Here is a 12,076-nt window from a genome sequence, read left to right as displayed (position 1 = left end):
TTCTAACTGCATATTTTACTTCTCAAGACAACCGGTATTTTTCAAAGTGTTGTTCAGAGTAGTTATGATGGGCTGACCCTGGGTGGACACCAGGTGCCCACCAAAGCTGCTCTATCAATCCCCTTCCTCAGCTGGACAGGGGAGAGAAGATATGATGAAAGGCTCATGGGTCAAGATAAGGACAGGGAGAGATCATTCACCGATTATGTCATGGGCAAAACGGACTCAACTTGAGGGGAAAAAAAAATATTAATTCATTACCAATCAAATCAGAGTAGGATAATGAGAAATATACCCAAATCTTAAAAGTACCTCCCCCTACCTCTCCCTTCTTCCCGGACTTAACTTTACTCCCAAGTTTTCCACCTCCTCCCCGCCAGCGGCTCAGGGGGATGGGGAATGGGGGTTGCAGTCAGTTCATCACACTTTGTCTCTGCCGCTTCTTCCTTCTCAGAGGGAGGACTCTTCACACTCTGCCCTGCTCCAGCATGGGCTCCCTCCCATGAGAGACAGTTTTCCACAAACTGCTCCAGTGTGGGTCCTTTCCACGTGGCGTAGTCCTTCAGGAACAGAGTGCTCCAGTGTGGGTCCCCCACAGGGTCACAAGTCCTGCCAGCAAACCTGCTCCAGTGTGTGCTACAGGTCCTGCCAGGAGCCTGCTCCAACATGGGCTTCCCATGGGGTCACAGCCTTGATGGACTGCGGGTGGATATCTGCTCCATCATGGAACTCCATGGGCTGCAGTGGGACAGCCTGCCCTCACTATGGTCTTCACCACGGGCTGCAACTCCAGCACCTGGAGCACCTCCTCCCCATCCTTCTTCATTGACCTTAGTGTCTGTAGAGCTGTTTCTCTCACATATTCTCACTCCTCTCTCTGGCTTCTGTTGCACAGTTTCGGGGTTTTTCCCCTTCTTAAATACCCCAGCAGCGCTACCACTGTCACTGACAGGCTCTGCCTTGGCCATCAGCGGGTCCATCTTGGAGCCAGCTGTCATTGGCTCTATCGGACATGGGGGAAGCTTCCGGCAGCTTCTCACAGAAGCCACCCCTGTAGCTTCTCCCCGCACCATGCAAACCCAATACAGTAGTAAAGCTTCTTTTGGATTATTTTGTTTGTATTAATTTTACATTCCTATATATGTGTACAGAAATGTGATGCACAAGTTATATAAAAATCAGGAGTCTTTCTAAGATTACTCAGCATCTAGAATATTCAGAATGTTTAAGAAATTACAATTTTTGCAAAAAATGCCTTGTTACATTGGAAAGGCAAAGTTATTTAGTATAATTCCTATAATTCCAATCTGCACAAATATGTCCCTATATTGGACAGCACTTATGTTTATTAAATGTCAGCATACACTGTAGTGCTGTTCTTGATAGAAAGCACTACACCTGAATAAGTCTGTTAGCTCACTTGTTTATTTATTAATTAATAGTTTTCTGAAAGCACAGCCTTCTCTGCTTTCTGAATTTTTATGTATTACAGGACCTTTCTGAGTCCAGTATGTTCTGTCTGACTATCAATATTAAAAGATGAAAAATTCCTCACTTGTGAGAAGGCTGCTTCAGCAGCTAATCTGTTTGAAATTGTCCCTAATTCTAAACTTGAATTTGCCTGGCTTCTATTTCCAGCCATCAAGTCTTTTTAGACCTTTTGCCTTAAACTGTAGTGTTTTAGCATCTGATATATACCAACATAAACAAGCACTGAATATTTATGTTTTTGATAAATTTATGAGATTATGCATGTTGAAGTCATGCACAGGTAGATATTTTGTTTTAAATGGCTTCTGCAGTTGTTCTTTCTTCATTTTTCCAACTTTTTAATGTGGCAATTAATAAGAGCAACTAATTAATTAATGTGGCAATTAATAATACAATATTTCACTATGGGGTCTCACTGATACTTCTTCTGGTGTACTGTTTTCATTCTGACTGTTTAAGTCAGTAAAGTGAGAATTTTTTCAAATGTCAGAGCTACAGCAGACAGCTGACTCAAAAGAGTGGTGCAAGTGAAAATTCTGAGTTCTGTCTCTTGGGAACAATTGTTTTGTCTGTGAAAGATAAAATAACTTGTTCAACTTTGAACAATGTTGGACTTGTTTTTCAATCTAGGTAATACAAATCCTTGGAAGAGATAGGATTATTTAAAACTGATTAATGGATTTTTTTTTTTTCATTTTTTAAGAGAAAGGTGTCAGAGATCTGAATGTTAAGTTCTTCCAGAATTCATTTTAATTGGGTCAGATTTGTCAACAGTAAAAAGAAAAACAAAGTTTTGTCTCCCGGGAGATGTGGATATGATAGACTAAATGTCATAATGATGTGAACAAATGAGATGTAACATGCACTGAAAATATATGTTTTCCATTAAATTTCCACAAAAATGATTGAAAACGTCTTGGGAATTATTTAAGCAATTTACAATATTGTTTAAAAAGGTACATCTGGGCACACTGAGTACAGTCTTTTGTCGTTCATTAGCAATGTACTTAATGAGGGTTTTTTTAAGTGATAGATAGTTAAGGTAACAGACAAGTGACAGATTGTTTGTCTTTAACGATTTCCCTATTTCAGGCCCATTACAAAGCAATTAGAAATCTGACAGCATTTTTACTCTGCATTACTGATCATCTAAAGTGATGAGAAATGAGAGGTGATGAATATTAATTGTATATTTTCATATAATTATCATAAATTATTACCTTGTCTAGTGTGCTGCAGGTGGAGTAAAATCAGTGGATGAAAATTCAGTCAAATATGATAATTTGAAAGATTTCATGACTTAGTTTTTGTCTTTAAAGTGTACTGTCAATCAGTCTAAACCAGGCATAGATTAACTGAGGGAAAGACAAAGATACTTATACCTTTCCTCGCTTTGCTAACACAGATCAGCATGGCATTTACTCTTGTGCCCCGTGACAAATTGTTAGTCTCTCTTTTGTAGCCTGCCACATTTACACTGGATTTGTATCTATGCCTGTCCAACTTTTTTCTATAAATATTTACTTAATGTTTGAGCATTAAAACAATATTAAAACCCGTGTACTTCACTGAACCGAGAACCAGATATTCTCATCTTTTTTCATGCGCTTGGTATATATGCATTGTGACCTATCAGTTATTTGCATTGTACTTCTGTTCCCAGGTGACCCCGGCCTCTAGCAAAAATGAGGAGTGTTCATACGACTTGTTTGTTTGAAATATGGACCTTTATTCAGATTTTTTTCTGAAGATGCAGTCATCAATAGTAAACAGATGTTACAGAATCTTACTTGGTTCTGTACATTAATTAATAAGTCTTCATGGCACTCTTATATCATTGGTCTTGAAAGTTCAAAGGATATCACCAGTTGCTTTTCAGACAGTGAGAAAGGAGGCACAAAGACTGAAGTGTCAAAGTAACAATGAATGCTGGTGTTCTGTTTTGGAATATGAAACTCCTATAACTTACAGTACTTATCTTTATAATGCATCTCTGACATTCAGAGCAGAGACTTCCTTTACAGTTAGTGGAAAACCTGCAAAAACAGATCACAGATACTCCAAATCGGGTATCTAGAAAATGTTGCTACTGTTTCTTATTCCTGGGAAAGTTTGGTTCATATGACTTACTCAATATCACTTTAGAATTTTAAGACAAAGGCAAGAATGATATCCAAGTTATCCAGGGCAGCAGACCTTAGCTATGAGACAATTCTCTCTTTTTCTGCATTCCCCTGCACGTTTCTGTCTCAGTGAAGTGAGAGAATTGGAGGAATCATAAAAACAAATGATTACATCACTAAGTCTATCAGAATCCATGTACTGAAAGCCAAATAAAAACTGCATGTGCAAATTTGTATTTTTATCTTGATTTTCAGTGCTCAACTTTGCAAACTTCGTAATTTAAACAAACTGCATTTGAAAAATCACATGATTAACATGATATTTTATCTTCCGAAATTGCTGTGTTACTAAGAAAGAATGGGGAATAGAGTATTTTCTCATGGTGGCAAGCCTAACAACAAGCTACTGTCTTAATTTGGTTTGGTCTATGAGCAGAAGAACTCAAGAGCAGCCAAACAGGGTTAAATGCATACTTAGCCTTCTGACAGTAGCCAGTGGTGGAACAAAAAGCACTACTAGTGCAGAGAAGTCCTTCAGGTGTTAAATCCTGAGGTGTGGATTTTTCATATATATATAAAATTATTCCCTGGGCCAACCATATATAGTCACTAGCACACTATTGTTTGAAATTAAAGGTCTTGTTCATCAATAAAGAAACATTACTTGGTTACACTTTGTCAGGGTGGCATATTCTAATCTCCATTTTCATCACAATGGGACTTCTTTTGTGACATTGCCATGCTATCAAAGGCCTATTCCCACCCTGATTGCCTGCAAATGAAAAAGGTGGCATGACTAGGCTAGTACTACCATGTCCTTACTGCTGAGGCCTCACGGTCATTTTAATGGATCTTATTTATGCTGTATGTAGTCAAGGTCCAACTTTATTCAAATTTAAATTATCCATACATAAAAATCAACTCCCCCCCCGCCCCCCAGTTATATGCCAGTACGTTATATAGTAAATGTTTTCATATATTCTCATTTTCAATCCCAGTTCTGTCATGTAGGCTCAGTAGAATTAATGAATAAAGAATTGCATCATGCTCCACGTGATTCTAAGAAAGGAATACTTCTCTGTGATACACATTGTTCTCAATATCCCTCTCCAACTCCAGAAGAGTGCCATTTTATGGCTTTCCGTTTTTGATGTCTGTCAGAGAGCACAGAACAGTTTTAATACCCATCTGCTCTCTCAATATTAAAATCGCAGTTATGCCTGGATTGCATGTGTATTTTTCAAACAAAAGGACCTCTTTTCTTCCTGTCCTTCTTGTACATATGTTCACATTCTGCAGAGTCACACACTGCTAACCATGTGTGTAAAGCCACATGTTATGTCGTATTTCTTCTTTTTTAAATTCCTGTAGGGAAAAGACTGAATAAGACTAATTTTGTTGATATTCCTTGATCTTTATTCTGATATACTTAAACCAAATATTCAGATGTTTGAAAACCTTTATCAGAAACAGGCATGTTAAATGTCACGTTGGTTACTTGCTAACGCAAACTGCAATATACCAAAGGCAATGCAGCAACTGTGGTGTCTATAAAGCTTGCAAACATGACAGATTGACAGTATTTCACAGTTTATGTTAAAATCAGCCTCTTGAGAAAGATAATTATAAAATGAAATATTTAGTTCTAGTATTTAGATTATTTGTTTTATTTTAATTGGCTTTTTCCAAGACAGTTGGATATGTTTCCACGTGTTTGTTGAAGGGGAGCATTGGGCTATTTTCTTTAGAGATATGGTTTATAATTCATCATACTTTTGATTAACATTTTTCCATTGTGTGGATTCTTTTAAAGACTAAAGTACTTTCCAAGCATGGCGACAAGTTGTAAAACGCCTTTTAGCATTACAAGAAAGACTATAGTTGCTGTACTTCAAATACCATTTCATTATATATTCCTGTATTACATATATTTTTCAGTTTTAGCTTAAGCAAAACTGCTGCTGTCTTTTCAGTTTGAACTGAAAGGTGTAGTTTGAAGCTAGAGTTATGCTGATCTAATGACTAGTTGCCACCGAAAGTGGTAAAATTATTCTGCCATTGCTTTTTCACCCACTTCAGTCATGTACTCCTGCAGCCCTTGCATCAACACTGCCATTCATATGACCACACAGTGAAATGAATTGTAGAGATAAATGAGCAAAAATCTATTTCTAACAAAAAAATTATAATTTTCTGCTGATTTAGCTCCACTGAACAGATTTGTAATGTGTCAGCGCCAGCACAAAGAAGGTGGCTGGAGAATTTCTCCAGGACAAGGGGAAGGGATGGAAGAGGGGAGCAAATCTGCCCATTTATGATGTCACCTAGCCATTACGTCATATTACTTTATCGTCTAATTCCATTGAGCTAGACTGAGTAAAATTTACAAATCAGGCACATGGTAAATAAAGTTGTTTTGAGACAATGCATATCACCAACGAATGTTTGAAGGTTAAGCTACATACCAAAGAAATAGTAGTCCATCACAGAAGATCAGTCAGGTCAAATGGAAAGAAATGTTACTGAATAAACATTGCATTTCTTTCTGATTTTTGTAACTGGCATTGAGATTCATCTAGTTTAACATTAAAATTATGTTTCAGCAATATAGTTGGCTTTTTATGCCTCACAGAATTACTTGGTTCTACATTATTACCTTATTGTTACCTTAATGTCGATTTGGATGGAGGGGGGGTTGTTGTCCATTGATATTTCAGGCAAGTTCAGGGCTCATTGTGCTAGGCATTGTACAGACATATCATTAAAAAAAATCCTAGCACCAAAAAAATTAGTAAATCCGTTTAACAAAAGATCTAGAATAAAGAGTAATTCAAGAAATTTGGGAGGGCAATGAAACAGCAACATATTTTACGTAACTAGTCAAGTGGATCTGTTTGTATGATTAAAAGGTTTTGTAGCTGTTCTCAGTGGCTGGAATGTTTAAAGTTTGTCATGGTCATTTGTAGGACATGGTGGTATGTTTGTGTTTTGTAGACAGTGAAACTGATAATATATACTTCAAACACAAACATTTGATTAAAAAATGGACAACAAGTCTTCAATCCTGCAAAGAAGCATATACACTTCTATTTCCATTGAAGTAATAGACACATCAACGTGCTTTATAGTAAAGTGTGTAAGTATTTGCAGGAATCGGCTCTGAAACTGTAAAGGCCAGCTTCAGAATTGCCTTAGCGTTTACTGCTACTGTTAGTTTTGCTGGGAGCTGTGATTGCTAAACTGTTACAGGTATCCACCCATAAACTCTTGTCTCTGAAATATAGTACAGCTGACTGTGTAAATTGTACGTTGTTTCTTTTCATCGAAATAAAACATATATTCAAATGCTGACCTTTATACAGCATTAAAGGAAGCACTCTTCAAGATCTTACTTTGTAAGTTTTTGTCAGCGTAGCTTTTGCAGTAACACTGAAAATGGAAGATTCCTTCTCACGGGTAACTTGCTCATCAGGTGGCAGATCTCATGCATAAGAAAGTATAATTTAAGGGTTTCTCAACTGACTACCAGTCTGTCTCAATGAAAGATAGGTAAAATATTAGACTGTATTTATGTCCGAAAGTCAGTGATCCATTTTAGGTTTATATAAATTCTGAGCCCGATTCAGGTCTTTTTATCTCAAGGTCAGTCACGTACTTGTTTTCCCTAAATTAAAAAAAAGAACCCTTCCTGTTAAAAGGAATAAAATAATTCCAAAGCTCCTGAGTTCTTGGTGATGTCTTTGTAGAAACAACTTCTGAAACACAATAGTTGTTCCATTATAAATAGCGGTAGAGATAAAGGGCAGCAGGGAGAAGACAAGAAGAGAAGAAGTCATTTTATTGAAAATCTGTATGACTTTATTTCAGGTGTTTCTGATTTTATTATATATACAGATAATCAGATTAATCTAAGTCCACAGAGAATGTATTTTCTTCCTCTATTTACAGCCTCCACATTTCACTTCCAATTACAAATTTTGCTACTCCAGAAAGGAGCAATATGCAAAGTATGCATGCATCCAAATTAAACTGTCTAAACCCCACCATGTTCTCACAAGCTGTAGAGGAAATTATGATACAAGATTGGTTTGATTTTCTAATCACTATTTAATCATCAGTCTTAGCTATTAACAAAAAGCTTATGCTTTCATTTTTGTTACAATGTTTTGTAGTTCTGAACAGGAAATGGCAAGCAACAGAAGTCCAATAAGCGCTCAGGAAAAATGCCATATGGCATGTGCATCGTCTCAAAAATATGAGGAGCTCTTAACTTTGCAAATGTCTTCATGCCACATGGATGCACAACCTACATTAGCAAAAAATGTATGAGTAAAGCCATGGCAACTTTTCACTCATGTCATTTGTCAAAGATGTTTAATTTGCTGCAGTGTGATAAGTTGTAAGAATATAATTGAATAAATATTTTGTTAGCATCAGTCTCAGACTAAAGATGAAGTAAAACATTTAAAATATTTTTATACTTTCTCTGTATAGTATACTCTCAGTTTCACCAAGCAAGGGGAAAAATATCTCAGAACCCTACAGATAGGTTGATTTTCAACTTTTTGCCTTTATTTAAAATTTTAGTCCTTTTAGTGAATCCTTCATTCTGGATCCATCTGCAGCTGACTTAATGGTCCTGGAATCCGTAAAATAAATTTGTCTTCTCACATTTCCTCAGCTCTTTAGATACCAGTTCTTCCTCTGCAGTCAGACGGCTAACTGGAACGCCGAGTCATGGTGTTAATAATTGATTTCAGTCAGGAGGCTTGATGATATTTTTGTACCAAAGAGAATAAAAGAATGATTAGAAATGACAAGGTACTGCATGTATTTATTGAAGGGAAGAGATCCCATTGTGTCCTGAAAGCCCTCGCCAGAGCGCAGCGAGGACCGGCTGCTCCCTGCGGACCGGGGAGCCGGGGCCGGGCCCCAGAGCCGGGCTGAGGGCAGGGGCAGTGCCGGGCAGGGCCCAGCCGGGGCAGCCAGACCCAGTCATCGGGCAAGGCCGGGGTGACGAGCCCGGAACACGAGTCAGTGACCCGGGGACAGGACCAGGTCTGGTGTCAGGGTCAGACGCAGCCAGCGGTGGCCAGGCCAAGCCAAGATGTCAGCCCGTGGGCTGGAGCCTGAGTGCAGGTCAGCAGGGCCCACGGCCGGGCATGGCGACCGGCATGGCTGCCGCCTGGGTGGGGCCGCACCTCAGGCAAGGCTGAGCACCAGAGCTTCGGCTTAACGGCAGCTCCCACAGAAGGGGACCAGCCTTGGCTGAGGCCACCCTGCAGAGCTGTCTGGCAGCTCCCCACCGTCACCAGAGGGAAGGAGGGGCAGCCCTCAGCTGCGCTATCGCTAAGCTGGCCCTGAGCCCAGCAGCCATATCCCCGGGAGGGGGATGCAATCAGGGCCCTTGCAGCCATTTAAGGTCCCAAGGTGCTGCTACCCTTTTTTCTCTGTTTCACAGAAAGGGGTGGGAGCAGATGGTAGCCACTTTAACTCTGCAAGTATAAGTAACACCTAAGTTTCAAACTCTTACAGTTTTTTATTTTCCTTGTTACCTACCTAACTAGAAAAGCTGTGCTATGATGACTCAATTACCAGTTTCTTTGTAAGCTCTTATTTTGGTCAAGGAAATGTATGTTCTCATTTTTCATGCTGACTTCTTTTCCGGAGTGTGGCAGCTTCATTCCTCAGGCATTGAGTAGATTTTGTCTGTTCCGGGCGTTGAAAGAAAATACCATTTCTCTGGCATTTGGGGTGAGACACAAGAGGCGTATTGGGTGCTGTCTAGTTTCTTGGCTAAGTAAGTTGAGATAGTAAATGCTGTCAGATTATTGTGATATTCAAAAAGATTGTTTAAACATTTTCTTCTGCTTTAGGCACCAGTTGCCTAACTAAGCAGTATCATTTCTTTTCTTCTCTTTGGGGTACTGGGGAAAAATCTTTCATGGCCAGAGGCCTGTGGGATGCCAGTGTTTCAGTGGGGAAGTGACAGAGAAAGGAGAAGCAGTTTCTTTCTATTCATCAACTTAGAGATCCAGGATAAAATTTTCATTCAAGCCTTTGGCAAAATTCCCAACAATTTTAGTGGGACATGAGTTTCACACACAGCCTGTACTTGTTAGGTTATTACTTAGGGTGTAGATATTTAGAATAGACTGTAAACTTGTGATAGACTGTTACTGGAGAGAGTATTAGGAGAAAACGGCTTTCCTAATAAGAGGAAAACGATCATCACTTTTTCTTTCCAACTGCTGTTTGAGTTGAGAACAGTTTAGTTTACTTGGCAGGTGTGAGGTTTGCAGCATTATTTGTTGAAAAAGGTCCTTCCTAAAGTGATACAGATTATATGTGTAAATCTGCCCTTTGTTGGGTGTTTTCTTTTGAAGGCAGCTTGCCAAACATATTAAATTTACTCAACTATTAGGCTTTGATTTTTATCATGTAAATGATATGTACTGTGGGTTTCCTGTATAATAAAATTAAATTTAGAATTTTCACAAGTCTTATGATTATGTTAATGCAGGCCTGTATCAGAAAATGTTTCAGGACATACATGAAACATCATGTTGTCATATATCAATATAAAGATATATTAATATGGTTATCTGGAGCATACATGCCTGTAGTGCAATAATAATGTAAGTGCAAACAAACATGAAACATGTATGACGGCTGGAGAAAAATACTTTAACAATGCGAACAAATAATGAATAAATATAAGATTTGCTTAACCCCACCATTGTGGTTAAGATCTGATATTGCCATTATTTTAATTTTTAATACCTATGGTAGATAAACAAAATGCGTTCGCTGTGCAGGTAATACTTTTCTTGATAAATCGAACACAAAGTGCAAGTATAAAAATAAAAAGGTAAATTTAAATATGTAAATTTAACTAGGAGAATATTAAAATAAATCACTATATCTTTTGAACAGCTACTGAAAAAATAAAGCAAAGAATACATGCTTGTCAAATATGCAGTATAAATAAATAATTTAGGTGAAAATGGATGACTAGATATAACAAAGAGACGACCAAATAATGAAGGGCTAAAGGGTGGTTGTTACATCTGATGTACTTCATTGTATATTGTAAGTAATTGCTATCCATAAAAAATTCCATGGCTTCTGTATAAGAAAAAGAGACAATTTGACAGGCAACACTAGTAGTAAGCGACAGCAAGTACAAATCCTTGGCAACTGTCATTATCCTGCTGTTGAATTCAAAACCAAAACTGTGTGATAACTTTGACCTGTATAGCTGTTACTAAACCAACGTCTGTTAAAGTAACTATATTTTTCACTTACGGAAAAAAATATTAGCCATGTGAAGATTTATGTCTTAGAAAACTGTATGGACTATTTACTTTTCTTTAGTACACTGTTGTTTTCTATTTAAAGAAGAAATATGCTTTTGACAATAATGCATAATTAGAAAATTGCACTAGAGCAAAAGAATAAGAATTTTGATTTGACGTAGCTGAACAATTTCAGTATGTAGAACTAATTGAAAGTAAAAGTTCCTTTTGTAACAGTTACAGAAAGTCTTCAGTGCTTTGGCCATGAATAAGCAGCAGTTTAATTGCTTTTAAATGAGAAAAAAGTTCTTAGACCTCTTTAGGGGTTTAGGTTTTTTCATTTCTTTTCCCATTTAAATTTCTGGTTTCAAAATCTTTTCTTTTTGTATCTGGGCATCATTATTTGTGCCATAAAAATAAGATCACCACATCTTGGTGGTAGCAGCTAGCAAAATTTACCATTGGCTAAGAAGAAATTTTGTTTTATTGTGGAGTACCAAGCTGTTTTTCCTGACTATTGAAAGCCATTTCACATTGGCTCTTTTGTGAGCTTTCCACATATCAGGACTTTCATTTTATGGTGTTTAACCTCCAGAAGGGTAGGACATCAGGGTTACATCTAAATTTGAGTTTTATCGAAGTATAAAACAGCTTAGTGGTGCAAGAGTAAGATTAGTCTTGGTAATTGCATGCTTGCATTTTCTGTTTGAAACGACCTCAGTTAAGGAATAGGAGTGTATGCACAACTACCCTAAGGTTTACATACACTGCACATATAAATAGCTGTTATGATGGGGGAAATTTTAAGAAAAAGCTGGACAAAGACTGGGGAACAATAACAATATTAGTCCTGTAGGTATTTTCCTTGCGTAGTGTAATTTACTGACAGGAGGTTTCATAGGTATTGTACATTGTTGAAAAGTAGTAGCCCTTTGCTACACCAGGCCACTTACATAATGGTTTACTTGACATGTAAACAAGATAATTCCTAGCTAATACTAACAGTAGTGTTAAGATTCCATCAAAATAGTTCATGAGTAGTAAGTAAAGATGTTATCTGCTAAAGAAGGAAGTTATCCACAGAATAAATAATGGCAATTAATAGATTTTTATTGTTTAAAGAGATTTGTTTCTGGTTCTGTAGTTTCTTTCTCCTCTTGAAGT

This window comes from Chroicocephalus ridibundus, chromosome 4 (assembly GCF_963924245.1).
Source record: "Chroicocephalus ridibundus chromosome 4, bChrRid1.1, whole genome shotgun sequence".
Lineage (NCBI taxonomy): Eukaryota > Metazoa > Chordata > Aves > Charadriiformes > Laridae > Chroicocephalus > Chroicocephalus ridibundus.
The sequence above is the reverse complement of the archived record's forward strand: the minus strand, read 5'-3'. Positions refer to the sequence as shown.